General features: G+C 43.1%; 1 protein-coding gene and 1 pseudogene across 2 annotated transcripts in view; both read right to left on the bottom strand.

The window, feature by feature from the left end:
* Window positions 1-19,870, bottom strand: part of NCALD (neurocalcin delta) — a 316,714-nt gene that overhangs the window by 239,309 nt on the left and 57,535 nt on the right. The gene's annotated exons all lie outside the window — the stretch shown is intronic.
* LOC138993029 (CASP8-associated protein 2 pseudogene) lies at window positions 15,869-18,142 on the bottom strand (annotated as a pseudogene).

Raw genomic sequence — 19,870 nt, 5'->3', positions numbered from 1 at the left:
AATCCACGCACTTGTTCAAAGATTCTGGTTTGCTTCGAATGACTGGAATTAAAATGTTACCAACGGCGCTGAGCACCAACACTTGGAATTTCAACATATTTTCACTTACTTGCAGCCAGCTTTCCTTTTATGCAGAGCATTTTAAACAACATATGGAAAATTGCTACATGAGTTATTTAAAAGCAATTCTTTTTTAAAGAATTTAAGTCTGATCAGTTAAGTCTGATAAGACGTTAGAAGAGACAGAGAAGAGGCATTTGAGAAGATGGAGAAGCTCATAGTCTACACTAGGGTTGTCCCTTTGTGTTGTACATTCTATGGGTTTGGACAAATGTATAATGACATGTGTCTATCATTACAGTACCATACGGAAGAGTTTCACTTCCTGAAAATCCTCTGTGCTCTGCCTAGTCATCCCTCCCCTCCCCTTACCCCTGGCAACCACTGATATTTTTACTGTCTCTATAGTTTGCCCTTCTCCAGGATGCCAAGTAGTTGGAATCACACATAATGTAGCCTTCTTTTCATTTAGCAATATGCATTTAAGGCTTCTCTGTGTCTTTTTGTGGTTTAATAGCTCATTTCTTTATATTACAGAAGACTATCCCATTGTACAGATGTACACAGTTAATCCATTCACATATTGAAGGGCATCTTGGTTGCTTCCAAGTTTGGGCAATTACAAATAAAGCTGCTATAAATACTCACCTGCAAATTTTGGGGTGAACACGCGTTTTCAGTTCATTTCGGTAAATATCAAGGAATGTGATTGCTGGGTTGTATGATGAGAGTATATTTAGCCCTAACCCAATTGGCTCAGTGGATAGAGCGCTGGCCTGCGGACTGAAAGGTACCAGGTTCGATTCCGGTCAAGTACATGTACCTTGGTTGCGGGCACATCCCCAGTAGGGGGTGTGCAGGAGGCAGCTGATCCATGTTTCTAACTCTCTATCCCTTTCCCTTCCTCTCTGTAAAAAGAGTATACTTAGTGTTTTAAGGAACTGCCAAACTGTCTTCCCAAGTGGCTGTACCATTTTGCATTCCCACCAACAATGAATAGAGTTCCTGTTGCCCCACATTCTTGCCCGAATTTGGTGTTGTCCGTGTTTGGGATTTTAGTAGTGTAATGGCACCTGGTTGTTTTAACTTGCAACCGCTAATGACACAGGAGCATACTTTCATATGCGCATCTACCATCTGTATGTCATTGTTGGTGAAGTGTCTAGCAGGCCTTTTGCCCAGTTTTAAAATGTGTTGTTTTTTTTTTTTTATTGTTGAGTTCTAAGAACATGTGCTAGTTTGTGTTTTGTTTTGTTTTGTTGTTGTTGTTTTTCATTGTTTTAAAACCACAAAGTCTCCTTCCCTATTCTATAGTTCTCTTCCTTTTGTCAACTGGGCCCTTTAACTCAACTGCTGCTGCTTTTTCAGTGCGGCTGAGCTCTATGTTGACATCTGGGCTAACACTTTTATTCAACAGCACTGTAGTCCCAGGGGCAATAAGGAAAGGACAAATGGAAGGAATTATGGAACCACCTCAATGAAGTCTTGAACAGCCTCAGCCCACAACCAAAACACAAATACCAGAAACCTCGTGTGCATGAGGAATCAAAACCAGCATATCAGGTTAGCACAATGTTCCACTATTTCAATACTTTTTAAACATGAGACTTCTGGGAGGTATTATTTCTCTAGGGTTTTCATTCCAAACAATGAGGAGTTATATAAAAGAAAAAAAGAAAAAGAAATGTCAACAAAAATTTCAATAATTAGGTCTTCAAATGAGCAGAAGACCAAGCATTTCTAAACTGCAACTTGCCAGATAATTCTATCCACCAGAACTTTTCTATCTAGAAAGAAACGGAATTTAATGTTCTTTGGGTTTTTATCAGCAGCAAGGTAAACAGGAAGAATCTCTCAGAAGCATTTTATGAAGTCATATAAAGAACTATTTTTTAAGCATTTCATGGTTGGCAGCTTAAGATAATATTTTATTAAGGAAAAGGTTTCTTAGTTCTTCTGACTTGTTGATAACATGTACCACGGATCTCAGTAATTACAGCAGATGAATCCTGGTGAAGCAGTTGAGAAGATTACAGCCTAAGAATATCAAAAAAAGAAAAAGAAAAACACTCCCACTGGGTTATGCCCTTTTTTATCTAATGCATTTGGGCCTAAAAAATTACAGATTATAGACTTCTATTCACAGTCCCCTCCTGACTGCCTAAGTAGCAGGCCCACCTGCCACGACAACCTTTTGAGAGCAACTTTGAAAGCATTCCTTTTCTCTCCCACCGTGCTTCGCTGCCTGTGAGTGTTCTCACTTGCGTTCCCCTGGAAGGTAAGGAAGATTTGAAGTGACTGAATCCACACATAATCCAGGAACTTTATTTTACTTAAAGGCTTCTGTCTCTGCCCTCACCTGCTAACTGGTTCCAAAATAGACAAAGCTGAGCCTCACCAAATGTTTTACCACATTTGAAGCTGAGCAGGTGTGGGCAAACTCTTCCCACGGGCCAGATAGTTAATATTTCGGGCTTTGAGGGCCATGAGTTTCTATCGCAACTACTCAGCTCTGCAGCTGCAGCATGAAAGCAGCCAGAGACAAGACAGAAAAAGAAATTAGCCTGGCTGCTGACGTCCCAATCAAACTTTATTGATGGACAGTGAACTTTAAGTGTCATACGATTTTCACATTACAAAACATTACCCTTTTGATTTTCAACCATTAAAAAAAAATGTAAAAACCATTGCCCCACTCAAGGGCCATACAAAAACAAGCATTAGGTCATATTAAATCACAATATATTCAGGAGTCAGACTCTTTTGTTATAATGATCTGTAGAATCCTATAAGGAGACAAGCTTCTAACTTACAAATATAAAGAACAGTATGCCCAGGAAATTTTTGGTACATATGTTTTAAAAGTCATCATATGTGTTGTAAACTCATTTCATATGGGCTATGGAAATTCAAACACAACAAAAAAAATCTTGAAATCTTTAAAATCTAATGTAATGCATCCTCTCAAAAATTGGGGAAATTTTAAAATATTAAGTATTTAAATGCTAATATGAAATATATCATTTTAAATATAACATTTAAATTTTGGGTTTTTAAAACTATTATCTCTATTCTTAACTGCTTATTAAAAGTGGCATGTTAATAGTACTTGAAGTCCTAGCCAGAGCAATTAGGTAAGAAAATAAAGGCATCCAAATTGGGAATGAAGAAGTAGAACTATCATTATTTTCAGATGATATGATTTTATATATAGAAAATCCTAAAGACTCCACAAAAATACTAATTATTTTAGAACCAATTTTAAAAATTCAGTAAAGTTGCAGGATACAAAATCAACATATAACCTGTTGCAGCCATAGCTGGTTTTGGCTCAGTGGATGGAGCGCTGGCCTGCGGACTGAAGGGTTCCGGGTTTGACCCTTCACGTGCCCAGGTTGTGGGCTCAACCCCCAGTAGAGGGCGTGCAGGAGGCAGCCAATCAATGATTCTCTCACATCATTGATGTTTCTATCTCTCTCTTCCCTCTCCCTTCCTATCTGAAATCAATACTTTTAAAAAACCTGTTGCATTCCTATGTACTAACAACAAAATATCAGAAAGAGAAATGAAGAAAACAATTCCATTTATAATCAGAACAAAAAGAGTAAAATTCCTATGAATAAACTTAACTAAAGAGATGAAGGACCTATACATTGAAAACTATAAGACATTGTTGAAAAAATTTGAAAAAGACAAAGAAATTGAAAGATATTCTATGTTCATGGACTGGAAGAACTAACATAGTTAAAAAGGGCCATTTTACCTAAAGCAATATACATATTTAATATAATTCATATCAAAATCCCAATGGCATTTTTCTCACAGAAATAGGACAAAAAAAAAAAAAAAACCCTCAGATTTTATGGAACCACAAAAGACCCTGAATAGCCAAAGCAATCCTGAGAAAAAAGAACAAAGCTTGAGGTTTTATACTCCCTGACTTCAAACTGTACTACAAAGCTACATTAATCAAAACAGTATGGTATTGACAGAAAAACGGACACACAGACCAAAGGAACAGAATTGGAAACCCAGAGATAAACCCACACATATATGGGCAATTAATTTTCTACAAAGGACCCAAAAACATTCAATGGATAAAAATGGAAAGCCACATGAAAAAGAATTAAACTAGACTGCTGATACCATACCCCCAAAAAATAACTCAAAGTAGATTAAAGACTTAAATACAAGGCTGAAACAATATGATATACAAAAGAAAACATAGGCACTAAACTTATGGACCTTGGTCTCAGAGGGGTCTTTGTGGACTTGACCTGAAAGGCAAGGGAAGTAAAAGCAAGTATAAATAAAAAAGTCTTGGATTCTTCTCTCTCTCCCTCTTCCCTCTTGCCACTGGGCCTTTGCACATGCTTTTCCTTCTGCCTGAACATTCTCCCTCCTACTTGGCTAGTTCCTACTTTCAGGTCCTAGCTACTCCTGGCTCTTCAGTTCCTTATTCTAGTTGTCAGTACTGATGTTGCTGGGGACTACTCTGTGCTGGGCAGCAGGCCTTGTTCTTTTTACACATTACCCCATTGACTCCTCACAACAAGCTTAAGAGGTGGCTGTGGCTCTCATGGGGTTGGCAGAGATGAAACTCACAGAGAGTTATCATCATCCACAGGCAGGAGATACAAGTCATTGCTGGTAAGGGACAGAACATATCACTTACATGCATGAAGATGTGGTTTGCAGAGCAGCAGTCTCAGCAACATGCCACCTGACCACTAAGGATCCAGGAAGCTACACGCCCACACTTGATACCACCAGACAGGAATAAGGATCCCATCTGGTTTCTCCAGTTTTTCTACCTGGAAACTTCCTTTAAAAGAAGTGTGTGTACCTTTGTGACAATTCTCACTATTCCCTCTGATCTAGTGTAGCCAGGTACAAACTCTAAATCAACACTATCAGAGTATAAGTGCACCATCTTGAAAATATTCACCAGTGAGCTTGAACCTGACAAGCACATTTCAGAGCAACCTCAGCATGTCAAATCCAAGACCAGTCTCAGGTGTCCTTGAGATCTGACCACTTAGGAAACCAGCATTCAAGATGGCCTCCAAAGCCCCCCATCTCCTAGGATTCACAACTTTGCGCCATTTTCTCCCACATTGGTTCAGGTTTGTTCACCATTTGTCTCCGTGACCAATATGATGTGACAGAAGTAATGCTATGTCCCTCCTGAGATCTATTATCGAAAAAGCCTGTGGTCGTCACGCCATCATGCAGTAACAACCGATCAGCAGGAGTCTGCATGCGCAGCAGGTGCACGCGGGTGGGCGGGGACTTGACTCTGGAGGACTTGACCCGAGGCGTGGGTGGGTTTCTGGGTCCCACCGAGCTGCAGGACTCTTGGTCCTGGGTCTCGCGCGATTTCGCGCACTGAGCCCCTAGTTGGATTATAAAAGACCACTTCCTCCATCTGGGGCTGTCTCCTCTTGGTCCTTCATTCTGAAGGAAGCCATATCCTGGGCAGCTGTATGGAGAGGCTTATCAGGTAAGGAGCTGAGAACCCCTGCCAACAGTGTGGAAGTGAACTTGAAAGGGGATCCTTCAGCCCCCGCCAACAGCTTACCTGCAACCTCATGAGCGACCCTGAGTCAGAACCACCCAATCCCGGGATTCCTGACCCTCTCAGACAGTGTGAGATAACAAATGTGCACTGCATTAAGCTTCTAACTTTTGTTGTCATTTGTTACACAGTAATAAATAATGAAGACACATTCCAAGTAGAACAAGGCTTCATACTTCAGTGTACATTATTGGATCCATTTACAAAGAGGTTAAGGGACTTTCCCAAGCAAGAAGGGGTTAAATCAGGATTTGAATATAGTTTTGCCTGAGTCCAGAGCCACTGCTTTTTAACCACTGCAGTATAGACTGTTTTCACTTCCTCCTTACCGCCCCCAAGTCTGGGATGAGAACCTTGTCTATGTGCCAGATGCTATGATAGATAGTACTTACCACGTCGTATTTTAATTTGCTGCGTAAGAGTCATTTTTCCTCCCACTAGACTCTAAATTCCTGGAGGGCAAGAACCTGTCTACGTTCATTCATCCACTTGACAGATGTTTATCGAGAGCTTCCACTATACTGGGCACTGGGACTACAATGACAAACACAAATAGACAAGACTCCATCCTTGGGCAGTTTACAGTCCAGTGGGGGAGACAGGCATCCGTCAAATGAATATAAAATTGCAACAGCAAAGCGCTGCAAACACAGGGACTTTGGGAAGCATTTCATTCCGTCCGGAAGGGCAAAGAAGACTTCCTGAAGGTAGTCACTTAGAATGAGGCTGGAGTGGTTGCCGCAGCAGTCACCCAGGGGACAGGGAGAAGCAGGAGCCCTCCAGCAGAGGAAACCACACATTCCAAGTTCTCGAATGGGAAGGAAAAAGCCGTGTTTGGCAAACTGAAAGGAGGCCGGCGGGAGAGAGCCCCGAAGCCCAGGGTGAGGAGCCCCGAGGAGGAAGAGGCGGGAAGAAGTAGAAGGAGCCAACCATGCGTTGTCCTCCTGCAGACCACGTTCAGGAGCCTAACTTGCCCCTAAAAGCAATGGGAGCGGTGGCCAGGGTGCAGCTGCAAGGATGACAAGGTCCTACTTGTGGTTTGAGGCAGCCACCCCAGCTGCAATGCAGGGGACAGCTTGGAAGAAGGCTGGAGGGGAGATGGACAGACCCTTAGGAGGCTGTGGCAATAGCCAGCTGAGAAGTGACCAAGGCTGGGTCACGTCGGGCCCCCAATGCCTCGCACGGTGCCTGCACAGGGTCGGTCCTCTCTAAGTGCTGACTGAAGTGAAATACTTGTCGGAATGAATGAATGAACGGTGCCTGCTATGAGTAGGACAAGAGAAAGAACAGCACATGAGAGCTTCCAGACCTTCGCTGTCTCGGGGGACATAGGAATCTCCCAGCCTCAAAAAGGAAGGAGAAACATGGTTCAACACACAATGTCATCTGCCAATATTATCTTTGAAAAAAACACTGATGGGTGGAAAAGCCTCATTAGGCATCTTGGTACAACATGCCAGCCCTAGTATATCAAGTTCTCCTTTCAAAACATTATATGTAAGTCATCTCTCCTTGTTACACTTAAAATAAGAAATAATGACCGTCTGATATGAGGCATAGCCTGGGCAATATTTAAGGCACTCTAGGATGTAGTGTCTGCCATCGAGTCAAGGCCTGTAAGAGACTTTTTTTTTTTTTTTGAAGAAACTGTGGTGCTGGGTAACTCTGGAGTTTATAGAACTTTGTGACTACTTTACAAATGTTATCCAAACCATAGCAAAGTGGAAAAAGAAGAGTAAGCTTGAGAAGCTTTTGTTTTATGTTTTACCCTTAAAAATGTAACATCTCCCAATCATATATATGAAAAAAGTTCATTTATAAATTCCTACTACATGTAAGTGATCTTCAATGAGTCTTGACCCCTAAAAGGTCCCCTGTCTTCTAAACAGAGCAAAGAGAATGAGCTTAGAAGTATAAAGGAGTTGGAATAAGCAAACCCACTTTGCATAGAAAAGGGAAAGATTGAGAGACAGAAAGATCTGGAAGGGGAGAGCGGGATCGTGAAAGAGATGGGAAGAGATCCAGTCACTGATAAGCTAAAATCAGAGACTTGAGTGAAATATCTAATGGGGGTTTTTATGGGTGGAAACAACCTATAGGGTACATAATGTAACTTCTAATCCCACCCCAACTCCATTACGAAATCTTTAATAAAATCTGTATGGATTCTGTGGAGGGAATGCAAAGAAGTGCTGAGTCTAGCTTCATGGGGGCATGAGCCCAGCCAGGGGCTATGTGGGTTACTCTTGGCTGAGAGAAGCAACGCATCATCTGATTGACAGCTGGTGGCCCAGCATGCTCTGCCCTCTCTTCTCTGAAGACCTGCTAGTCCACAGAGAGTGTGTGTTGCCCAGTCTTCTCCCCTCCCTGCCTTGGGGGTGGGCACATCTCATTCTAGCATTGCTGATGGCTGATACAGGGGAAGGAACCGGCAAACCCACTTACCCTCGCGATTAGGGCTTGATAAAAGCGAGTTGAAGAAATTCGCCTTTAAATGTGAGGTTCAGTGGGTGTGCAAATTTTTTTTTTTGAAAAATTTTTTGCATCTGCCTGGCTCCTGTGTCTCTTTCCTAATTAGTTCTAAACTCAAGCAGGAAAGAAGAGAGTTATTTATAGAATCCCTCAACTTCTGACCTCAACATCTGTGAGTATACTGAAGAAGGTTTACAAGAATACACAATTAGATATTTAATAGACGTTATCTCTGTATACGTGACTATATTTTATGGTTTTCCTGTTAAAAACATGTCTTGCTCAAGTTGTCAAACTCCAGCCACTCCTAAAAATTAACTGTTTCATTTGAAATTTCCACCTGTGTTCATGAGGTAGGATTTGAGTTCGAGCCAGGATGCCTCCCACACCCATGCTCTCCTCCTATGTCTCCATAAGTCTCTCCATACCCTGAACTCCATACCCTGATGTAGTATTCTTCCCAGTTTAGGTTAAAATTACTTCCTTTGACTCCATGGCCCCTACATTTATTTCTCAAATCCATCTAACAGTCACTGTCTATCTTCTCTCTCATCCCTTCCCAGCGGTGAAGTACTAAGAGAAAAAGACTTTTTAATAATGATAACCCACTTACATTCAGGTAGTTTGCAGCATGAAACATTTGGCGAAAATTGAATCAGAAAAGGATGTGTAGTTTAGGGCCAATTTAAAGCCCACTGTTGTTCATGATAAGTAGTCCATAAATTGTCTGACGGCCATTTGAAAATGCATTCTAGAACAAAGGAAGATGATTTCCCAGCCAAGGGATTTCAGTGTTAGGGACTTTAAAGCAGCCAGCAAGATCTACTTTTATGATGTGCCATCTTTACCTGGAAAAGCAGCTAAAAGGAGGACTCGGATCACACGATGTTGTTAGAAAGGAAGGTGAGCAAGATTTGCTGTTATTTCGCTGTAAAGGAACACTGTGTCCGTCCTGATGCACCCCTCGGGCACTGAGCGTATAAAGTGCTTTGTTACAGCAGCGCAATACTAGTTTTTATTGAAAAGCAAGTCTCTTGTACCCAAACTCCTGTGATTCACAGCAGCTTACCCAATATATCTCTGAATCGGTGAATGAAAAAGATAAAGTAAGAAAAACTGGAAAAAGAAGAAATAGAATTCTCTACCCAACTACACCTGTCACCGAGGCCAACATCCATTTCATCCCCTGCAAAACAGAGGAGTTGCATTTCCAAAACAGTCAAGTGATTAACTCAGCCACTAACATTGTTAAAATCTGGGCCTCTGCTGGAAGTGTCTCTGCTCCATTTGGCCATACACACATCTCCATTTCCCAGTAGCACGTTCTCCCTCACACTTGGCCATGGTGTGGCTACACTGGGCCTTATTATTATTTCTACAACAGGCTCCATACTCTCAGGCACCCATGCAGTCACCGTGGTAGGCAGAATAATGGCCCCTGAAGATTCTCTAATCCTCAGGACATGTGACTATGTTACGTCACATGGCAAAGGGACTTTGCAGATGTAACAGGTCAAGGGCACAGGCCCAGGTTGCGGGCTTGATTCCCAGTGCGGGGCGTGCAGGAGGCAGCTGATCAATGATTTTCTCACATTATTGATATTTCTATCTCTCTGTCCCTCTCCCTTCCTCTCTGAAATCAATAAAAAAATATTTAAAAAAAAAAGAAACTAAAAAAAAAAAATAAAGTTACCATCCTACTAAATTGGTTACCTATTGGGTGAGAAGAGAATATTCTCCTTTTCATGATGAGCCCTGGACTCCCCCACCCCAAGCCACTGCAGCCCTGGGTGACAGATTTGGGTGCCTGGTGCCTTTTAGCTCTCTTTAGGGCTGCAGTTCTCCAACTTAGATCCACTGGAGGGCTTGTTAGAACAACTTATCAGATACTCTCATAGCATCTAATTCAGTAGGTCTGGAGAAGGGCCATGCAGTTGCATTTCTAGCAGGTTCCCAGCAATATGGAAGATGCTGGTCAGAGAACACACCCAGGCCTCTGGTTCTGACCACCTCTGGCTTCTCTGGACAGTCGGTCTAAGGAGGCCTCACTTCGGGGATCAGGCACTGGCCAGCATCATGGGCCCAGGCCCCAGGCCCCAGGTAAACAATGATTTCCTTCCTCCCCCGCCCGAGGCGCACAAAGGTCTTTCTTAAGAAACCAGACCCTCAATTCAGCTTCAGTTTCCTCAGCACTTAATCCTCCCTGACTGACATGGTGACACCCCTCCCTTAACTGAAACCTAGGGCCTGATCATCACAACAGGCCGGTCCCAGCACCCAGGCCCTGGGAAGCAGGGGCTGCCGGGAGCTGGGACGTCCACAGCGTTGAAAGCCGGTCCAACAAGGTCACACTGCAATTGGGCACCTGTGTGCTGAGGACTTTGGTCTCAATCAGAAAGAAAACCATTAACTTCCTTACTTAGAAATAAAACTTTCCCAAAATATCCCTAAAAATCCCCTCCCAGTTGTGCCTGGTCTGGAAGTACTTTTTTTTTTTTTTTTTTTAATCCTCACCTGAGGATATTTTCCATTGATTTTTAGAGAGAGTGGAAGAGAGAGGGAAAGACAGAGAGAAACATCAAAGTGAGAGAAACACATCAATTGGTTGCCTCCTGCATGCTCCCTGACGAGGGCCTGGGCTGGGGAGGAGCCTGCAACCAAGGTACATGCCCTTGACCAGCATCAAACCCGGGAACTTTGGGTCCGCAGGCCAACGCTCTATCCACTGAGCCAAACCGGCTAGGGCGGGAAGTACTCTTTACATCTGGAATCAAAGCAACGTTATCCACCTCTCCACATCCACATGTCTCACCATTTATTGATGGTGCTCCTTCAAAAGCAAGATGATCCAGAAACTCCTCCCCCTCATCACACCCACACGCTTTCAATCCGCTCCCCTCCTCACATCCCCAAAAAGGAAACTCAGTGAGATAACGCAGAGGTTCTGAGAATAAACAAGGAACATCATCCTCACAATTATAGGGGGGAGGGGGTGGTCAAGTCTAGCCAAAACCTAACTATCTGCAGAATGGACAGTGGGGAAGCCAGACTCTCTGAGAACCACCGACTGCCCTTACCCATGGATCCCCTCGGAGGACGATAGGATCTTTCGTGCCGCTGATGGACAGCCAAGTCCTCCGTGGCTGTGTCAGTAGGGTTACCTCACCAACCCTAGATCAATGACATAGTTGGAACCTAGAAAAAGGGAAACTGGGCATCACAGCAAAAATGTCCAAATTTCACTGTATTCCAAAGTGCAGTAAGTTACTTCTCAAAATGCCTGCTACTTGCTCTTACAGACCAAGCAGGCCTTACTTCCTTTGCATTCAACCTGAAACGGCCTTAGAGAATTGAATATTTACAGCTGTGTTTCCAGCCCTGCTTTCCACGAAACAAGAAATGTGAATTTTTGCCGCTGATTCCCCATGGTCCTAAATTCATAAAACTGAACCTTTCAGGCATTTGAATAATATTTTTAAATGTATTCAACATTACATTCAAATTCCTTTCCCAGGATGCTGTTTTCATTCCAGAGCAGCCGCCACGGGCCTCCACAGCCGGCAGAATTTTCAGACATGCATAAATATAAGCGCACACAGCCGTTTACACTGGTGAAATTTCACGTACACAGGGAGATTATTTTTAGTTATGGAACCCAGTCAAAACTCTGGATAAAGCAAAATCAAGCAAGAGCAACATTGCTAGACAACGTGATGATATTCTTATTTTTTCCTCTTTTTATAGTCTTTTCTGGAAATTTCTAGACATGAGTCAAGAGAAGTAAATGACTTAATGAAGGCAGTTTTGATGATAACGATGGCAACATCAGTAGTCAAGTTATTCCCCAACATTTTGTTCAATATGAAATCCATATGTAGACAAGATCACATCTCTCCAGACAACTATCCCTTTCCAACAGGTCAGAGCAAAGTTAGTTTGCCCTTTTGGAAAAGGGGAAAAAACAAAGCATTCATCAGATACATAAACAGTCAAGCAAAAATGACTGAACATCCACTAGAATACATATACTCCCTAAGGGCTGAGACTTGGTCTGTCTCGTTGTTTGCTGTAAGCCCAACACCTACGAAAATAACTGGCACGTAGTAAGTGCTCAATAAAATCCATGTTTACACACTCCAGTGTGTGGCTAACTAATAATCAATGTGCTAGACCCTACCAGTCAGTTATTGCCACAGTAATACTGTGTGGCCAACCACCACAGAATCTCAGCATCATAAAGAATTTTTTTCTTCTTGTTCACACATCGGTTGGTTGGCTAGAATTCAGACAATCTAGGCTGGGCTCAGCTGGGTTCGGGACAGCTCTCTGTGTCTCTCATCTTCTTTAGACCAACAGCACCTGAGCCATGGTCTCTCAGAGAAAGGGAGGAGTACAAGAGGCCAAGCCAAACCGCAAGCTCTTTATAAGCCTCTGCTTTTTTACCTGTGAATATCCCACTGGCAAAAGCCAAGTCACATGGCCACCTCCAGCGTCCCTGGGGACGGGGGGAATGTACTCCTGTGGAAGCCGGTGGGGAGGGAGGGAGTATCTCCCAGAGACCAGCATTGCTAAAACTTGTATAAGGTAGTTTCCTTTTAAAGCCAAAAAAAAAAAAACACACAAAAAACATTCCTCAAGTACCTCTGGGGCTGGCCAGAGTTATTTTTATTATAATTCACTTAAATATATAGATATACAAAATGACTTATAGACATCTGGTGCTGGTAGTCTCATAACCGCTGTAAAAAAAAAATGTCCAAATTAAACTCAGACAAAACTGCAAAGCCAATAAAACAAGACATCATTAGTGCCAGGTAAAGGACCATGTCGTTTTGCTGCCAGGACTGGTTGCTTTCAGTCTGAGTGTGGTGCTGACTGCGATGGCCCAGTTTCCCCTGCATTCATCATGCCTGGGGTGCTACGTGCTATGGGAGCCCCACCTTTCTAAAACAGTTTTTCTGTTTCTGCAATCTCTGGGATCATTAGTCTGCACTTGATGCAAATGCATTATTTTTATTCCAAGCCTGCTTCTATTCTTTGCTCATTAGACCATGACAATTAATTAATTTCTACTCAGTACCAATGCTTCAAAAAAAAAATCCAAATGCACCAAAATGAATGAAGAGAGAACTGTGCTGGGGAATTACGTATTTATGGATTTTCCGATGATCCAGAATAGGAACATAAAGGGACATATTTTTAAGAACATTATTTAAAGGAAGCTTCAAATCTTTGCACTTCTCATCGAGAACCCCCCAGAGAAACACAGACCTCAGACTGAGAAACGCTGAGCTAGCCCACTCGCTCCATGGTGTGGCCTCCTGACCATCTGGATCATGAAGCCACTCTTGAGTGCAGCCCCATGTTCTGGGATCCACACCTCCATCTGCTGCCTCCTTATTGCTCATTCACGGTTACTAACACATCCACTACAATCCCAAGCCAGGCTCTAAAAGCTCAAAAGTACTCCTGATAGACTATCTAAAACGAAATAGACCAGAAAGATGAGGGAGAAAGAGACCTGAGAAACACAGCATTTCGTTGTCAGGCGTGAGGGTCTGTCAGTGTCTGCCCTGCCAGCAGCCACTGGGACCCTCCCCAGCTGCTGCGGCCTCAGCGAGCCTTCTGGCAGAATGACCCAGCCCGCTCATTCTTCCAGGAATTTGAATCTCCAGGGGAAGGATGTCAGGATGGAAAATGACTGTTGCAATTCATCCTGCTGTTAGTCCCGAAAAGACTATCCCTGAGTTCCCTAGTATTTAGAATCCCGGAAATGTCCAGTTTCCTTTCTGGGGTCACGTTACATAGAATTCACACTTTTCCTTCACTTCTGGGAGCTGCCCATGGCCTTGCAATGGATTCTTTTCGGTCTAAGTAGCCAGAGTTGGTTTCTGTACACCAACTGATAGATATTCCAACATGAATTTCTAAACATAAACAATCTCAAACAAGGCAATGACTACACGAATGAATGCAACTGTGTTTGCGTTTAGATTCCCAAAACAGAAGTGATCTCATCCCCAAATGCTGTTTATGCTGTACACTCAGCTGCTGCAGCCTGGAGTTAACCCTTCCTCTCCCGTCCTCTGGCCTCAGAGCTCTGGGAACCCCCACCAAGAGGCCAGAGCACTGATAAAGGTCACTCCCCCATGCTGTCAGGGTCTGGGGCAAGACAGGTTTATGTTTCTCTAACCCATCCCAGACCCCTCACACAGCCGAGACTGGGACGATGAGGGCTGGGGGAGAACCAGCGATGGCTCCTTACACCTCCATGGCACAACCAAGCTCAAGTAGTCCAAGTATCAAGAACACTCTATATTTTTTCAGTCTTCGTATGAACACTGCCTGCCCCCACCCCCTTTCCTGGCACATTTGTTGAACCTTTCCTACTTCTACAACTGATACAAATCAAAAACAAACAGCATTCCACAGACAGAGCACCTTGGGGACAGGGACTAAATCAGTGGTTCTCAACTTTTCTAATGCCGCGACCCTTTAATACAGTTCCTCATGTTGTGGTGACCCCCAACCATAAAATTATTTTCGTTGCTACTTCATAACTGTAATTTTGCTACTGTTATGAATCGTAATGAAAATATCTGATATGAAGGATATATTTTCATTGTTACACATTGAACATCATTAAAGCATAGTGATTAATCACAAAAACAATATGTAATTATATATGTGTTTTCCGATGGTCTTAGGCGACCCCTGTGAAAGGGTCGTTCGGCCCCCAAAGGGGTAGCGACCCACAGGTTGAGAATCGCTGGACTAAATCATATTCATCTCTAAAAGCTCAGGGTGAAGCACAGTAGTTACATGCAGTGCCTGCTCAGTGAACCTGCTCATTGTGCTGGGCAATTGAATCGATGGCTCAGTCAATCCAAGGATATACAATACAGTCACTTCTGGAACATCATCATCATCATCATCATCATCACGGTAATAATAGCAAACACTGATATGGCACCTACTGTGTGCTAGGCACTGTTCTAAGAATCCTCAGGTGTTAATATTCAATCTCCATAGCAGCCCCAGAGTAGTTACTGTCATCATCCCAATTTCATAAGCCAGGAAACAGTATCACGTTGCTCACTGGCCCAAGGTCACCCAGGTAGCAGGTGGCAGAGTGGGGATGCTAACCCAGGCAGGTGGCCCAGAGTCCCTGCTCAGAGCCACAGCATTGCATCATCTCTCACGGGACAAGAGTATGCCAGGCCAAGCCCCCGCAGTGCCTGGAGGGTAGAGATCCTGCCCTGATCCCCCACATACCCGAGAGAGCAGGTGCTGAGACTGGCTTAGGAAGGACACGCACGGTTCTCTCCCGTTCCCTCAGGCACCTGCTCCAAAAGGACTGGAGAAACAGTGGAGGAAAAAAAAACAGCTACTCTGTGAATTTCAAACATATTATATCCTGAATTCCTCAGGTACCCACCCAACCTTCTACCCATTAATTACAGCTCTTAGCCACGGCCCCTGAAAGACACTTAATGAAATGTAACAGTAAGCCACAGCTGAAGTTACTCTTGGAACAACTGCTTTTTTGGATGACATGAAAATATTTATTATTTCTCAATGTTATGTCTAAAAGTAGACAAAAGGAAAAAGATATATACACTCTCCTACGCGGTGATGATGACAACGATGATTTTGAGAAAAGGCTTTTCACAAATCAAGGCTGAAGTCGGGGACTACAACAGGAGCAGCAACGGCACTCTGTCACTAGGAGCGTAGCTGACCAAATGAAAGGAAAAGCTACATCAAAATGCTTTCATCGGATTTGGCAACTTTTGTTGAAAAAGCCTCCTTCATTTCCGTAACTTCAGAAATACTACACAAATTTAAACTGTCATTTCTTTTGGTATCCAATTCCAAGCCAAAGTTTTGAGAAACATTTGTTTGTAGTATGTCCAGTGCCCCAGGTACTGCTGTCCTTGCACCATTAATGGTTTGTGTTCCATTTCTGTTGCTGAAGGAAACAAAGATTCTGCTTGTTCCATTTCCACAGGTACTGAAGAAGAGGTCTCTGTACCACAAATGGGCAAGTCACACTGCATAGTATTCTCATCAGATTTCATTAACAAACTATTTTCTTCTTCTGTTTTCCTTTCCAGAATACTGGTCCTGGGTTCGGATGATGCTGTTGCTAGAGCATCTTCTGGTTCCAATAACTTTGATTTGGTTTTCTCTGTGATATGTTCACTCACAGAGGAAACATATCACTGTTTTATCCTGTACCAAGGACTCTAAATCACATATGCCGCTGGATTTGGGAGTATCGGTTATTTTATGCTGATTATTCTGAGGAATAGGCTGCTTTTTAGCAGGAGAAAGAGTTAAGTTCAATTTTTCCATAAAACTCAACTTCAAGTCTTGGTTTTTTGTTTCATTTGGACCACTCTCAGCTTTCACTGCAAGGTCTGTATTATCTGTGCGTTCAGAAACAGCATTATTAGAGACGTCACCTTTATCATTTTTCAGTCCATTCTGTCTCTTTAAATCAGTAGTGGTTTGTTTGGTTTCTTTGTTAATTTTCTACAAATGTCCTGTATATGTTCTTTTTGCACTTCTCATATACCTGCTTTCTTCTTTGCTTTCTTGTTCTCTTTTCCTCTTACCTTCCGTTCTATGCCTTTCTGCTTCGAAAGGTGTACTTCCCCTTTGGTGCACAGCATCAGCTTCCTTGGGGTCCATGTGTTTGTGAGTTCTACCGGTTGAAAGGGAGGATGAACATCTTCCTTCTTGAAAACTCTGATTACTTACACCCCGGTCTCTTTTACCATCTTCCCTGTCTCTTCTCTCTTCTAGATGGTATTTACTTGAATTATGAGATTTTATTTCATTCTTAGAATGAGGAAGAGATGATACTCGTTCAGACCTTCGCCAATAATCTTGTTCTTTTACTACTGATTTAGGTTTTTGATCAACTTTTCTTTCTTCTTTGTCCTGTGATTTAAGTTCTTTTTTATTTACATTTTGTGATCTTTCACTTTGCCTCTCTAGTTTTCTATCGCTCTGGGATTCTGCTCGAGTATGTGACCTCTCTCTAAAGGTCTCTTTCTGCTGGAAACAGCCAAAGCGTTCATTTTTATAATCCAAATCTGTGTTATTTTTAAAATTTGAATTTTTGCTTTCAGCCTTTGATTCACCTTTACCATATTTCTCAGAACGTCCTTGTAGCCTTGGATTGGCCTCTGAGTTCCTTGGTTCATCATCACCACAGCTAGTGTTTAAGTCTTTTCGGATTCGATCAGTTCCTCTACTATAATGGCTATATCCACTATCTTTCTTCCCTCTTCTATTATCCTCACTTGAGCTACTCTCACCAACCTGATAATGGGAACACGACCAAATGCCATTGGTGCAGTGTTTTTCAATAGATGGAGGCAAATGCAAAGTACTCTTTTTTTCCAAATGCGATTTTACTTCCTTTTCGATGTTTGGGAGTGAAGTGCTATGATGTCCATCTTTAGAAATAGCACATTTCACCTTGTGATCAGTCTTTGCACAATCATCCAAATGGGGAGGCCTGGATGTAAAGTCTTTTGTTTTAACTATATCTGATGTCCTTGCAGTTTTACGACTACTTCGAAAATGTGGAAACTCAGACAATCTTTGGTGAAGGCGACTAACTTCTTCATCCTTGCGGTTTATTTCCATTCTAGCAGTTTTGAGAAGTGCTGAAATATTCTTCTTAAGAGACTGGTTTTCAGTTTTTAAGCTGAAATTCTGTGTCTGTATTTCCTTAAACTTTTTCACCAGCTCTTTCATTTGTAGCTGACATTTTCCATATTTTATTTGCAAATCATTATATGTTGCCTCCTTTGCAGTTCCTTCTTCAGTAAGAATTTCTTCATACAAATCCAAACAATTTCTAGATGGTTCACAAGACTTGGAAGAACTATCAGAAACAGCACTGTCCAACCCAGCATATATGTCCAGAGAAACTTCAACATTATTTTTAAGAGGAGAAGCCGAGAAGACATCAAATAAACTTGTTCCATCACCATTTTCATCATCTGCTGCCATGATCCTATTTCCTTTTGGTAGTTGCCATCAAATCCAAAACCAAAGTGTTGGGGTCCAACCCCAGCAGGTCCCCAAGCAGGTCCAGGGGTTCCCAAAGGTGTGGATGGAGTCGGCGAAGAATGAAGGAATGACACGGAGACAGCCTTCAGTTGATCAGCAGCCTAGCCAGGTTATCTAGCCAGGTTCTAGACAGGATCTCCAGGCAGGTTCTGTGTTTATTGTCTTGTCACATCTGTATTTATACCAGTTGATTTTAATCCTATTAATTCTATTCCAAAGGTTAGGGCATTTCTTATCTCCATTCCAGGGAGTAAAGATTATGTAGCTTAAGCGTGATTGTTTGTAGTTAAAGTGATTAACTATCCACCTGGCACTTAGTTAAGAGGTTTTATTCCCTCCCTAACTTCAGGGAAAAATCCCTACCTGGGGAAACAACCTTTCTCGGAGAGGTGACCTTGGTTAAAACACATAGCGCCAAGAAGGGGAGCAAACATGATAAGAACAGTATGCCATATACACCAGGTCCCTTGAAACATATGCTGTGCAGATGTTTCTTCCCTGCAGCGACTGTGTCAAGCAGCAAGGATGGACTGGCTTCCGGCAAATTCCCCCTTTTTTATTTTTTAAATGATAGCGCATGCAAATCAGTGGCCACCTCTCAGATTGGGTTAAGACTCAGAAGAAGACTGACAAGCAATGATAGCGAGCATAGCTATAAACATAGTGGATGGAGTGCACAAGGAGCCTTGTTCCTGTAGAAGGTTGCTGGCCTCTTCAGTCAAGGGATTTCAGCTGTCCTCAAGTCGGCGGTTTGGTTGTCCTTGTTGATCTGGCTAGCAGGCGGTGTCATTGGCGACGGGCTTCCCAAAGCGTCAGCAAGTTGAAGGGCTGCATCAAAGGGTCCATCAGGGTCGAGCTTGATGGTGGTGTCGGTGTCCGGGGAGGAGTCAGCTGTGCCCTCTGGGTCGGCCACCCGGTCCGGCCCAACACAGCCCGGAATCCTTTCGGTACAGCCAAGTATTTTATTTCTTTATCCCTTATTTGAAATACCAGAAAGAGCCTTACTGCATTGTTCATGAAATGCAATTCAACAACCTTTGAGTTTTATCCCAGCTGTCCCATCCCAATAAATGGCCAAACACCTGCACAGATGCTCAAGCCAAATACAACGTGTATGTTGGGGGGGGGGGGGGGGGGAGTGAGGAAGGACACACATATATGCCTCAGCCAGCTAACCGCTGTCCACATCCACAGCGCTGGGAAAATGAGAAAGCTAAAAAGCAGAAGGGGGTTTGAAGTCTGAAGGGAGAGTGGAGAAAAGAAGAAAGAAACAGCTGGAGAGATGTTCTCCAGGCCCAAAATAGTAACTCGGTGTGGCTGCAACAGATTTCAATCTGCTAACCTGAAAAGTCACGTTACATTGTCCTGATGGGAATCAGCAAGGCATTTTTTTCATGTCCGTCCATGTATTCCCACTGCCCCACAGGCAGGCCCCATCTGCAGGCTGCCTGTTACCTTGGGACAGGTGGGCCAGGGACAAAGTGATAGGGGGCGGCTGAGGATGTGAACAGCTCCAGGGCCCACTCAGGCCCCGGCCCCAGCTCCTGGCAGGAACCTAAGGAGGGCTGACTCTAGATCTTGGGGAGGTTATTCCTCCATTTTCAAATGCATGTAAAGTGGAGGCCTCGAGAGGCATCAAATGGAAAACACGGAGGGCAAGGGCACTGA

Source organism: Myotis yumanensis, unplaced genomic scaffold, assembly GCF_028538775.1.
Source record: "Myotis yumanensis isolate MYYU_CA2020_CCGP unplaced genomic scaffold, mMyoYum1.0.hap1 SCAF_15, whole genome shotgun sequence".
Lineage (NCBI taxonomy): Eukaryota > Metazoa > Chordata > Mammalia > Chiroptera > Vespertilionidae > Myotis > Myotis yumanensis.
The sequence above is the reverse complement of the archived record's forward strand: the minus strand, read 5'-3'. Positions and strand labels throughout refer to the sequence as shown.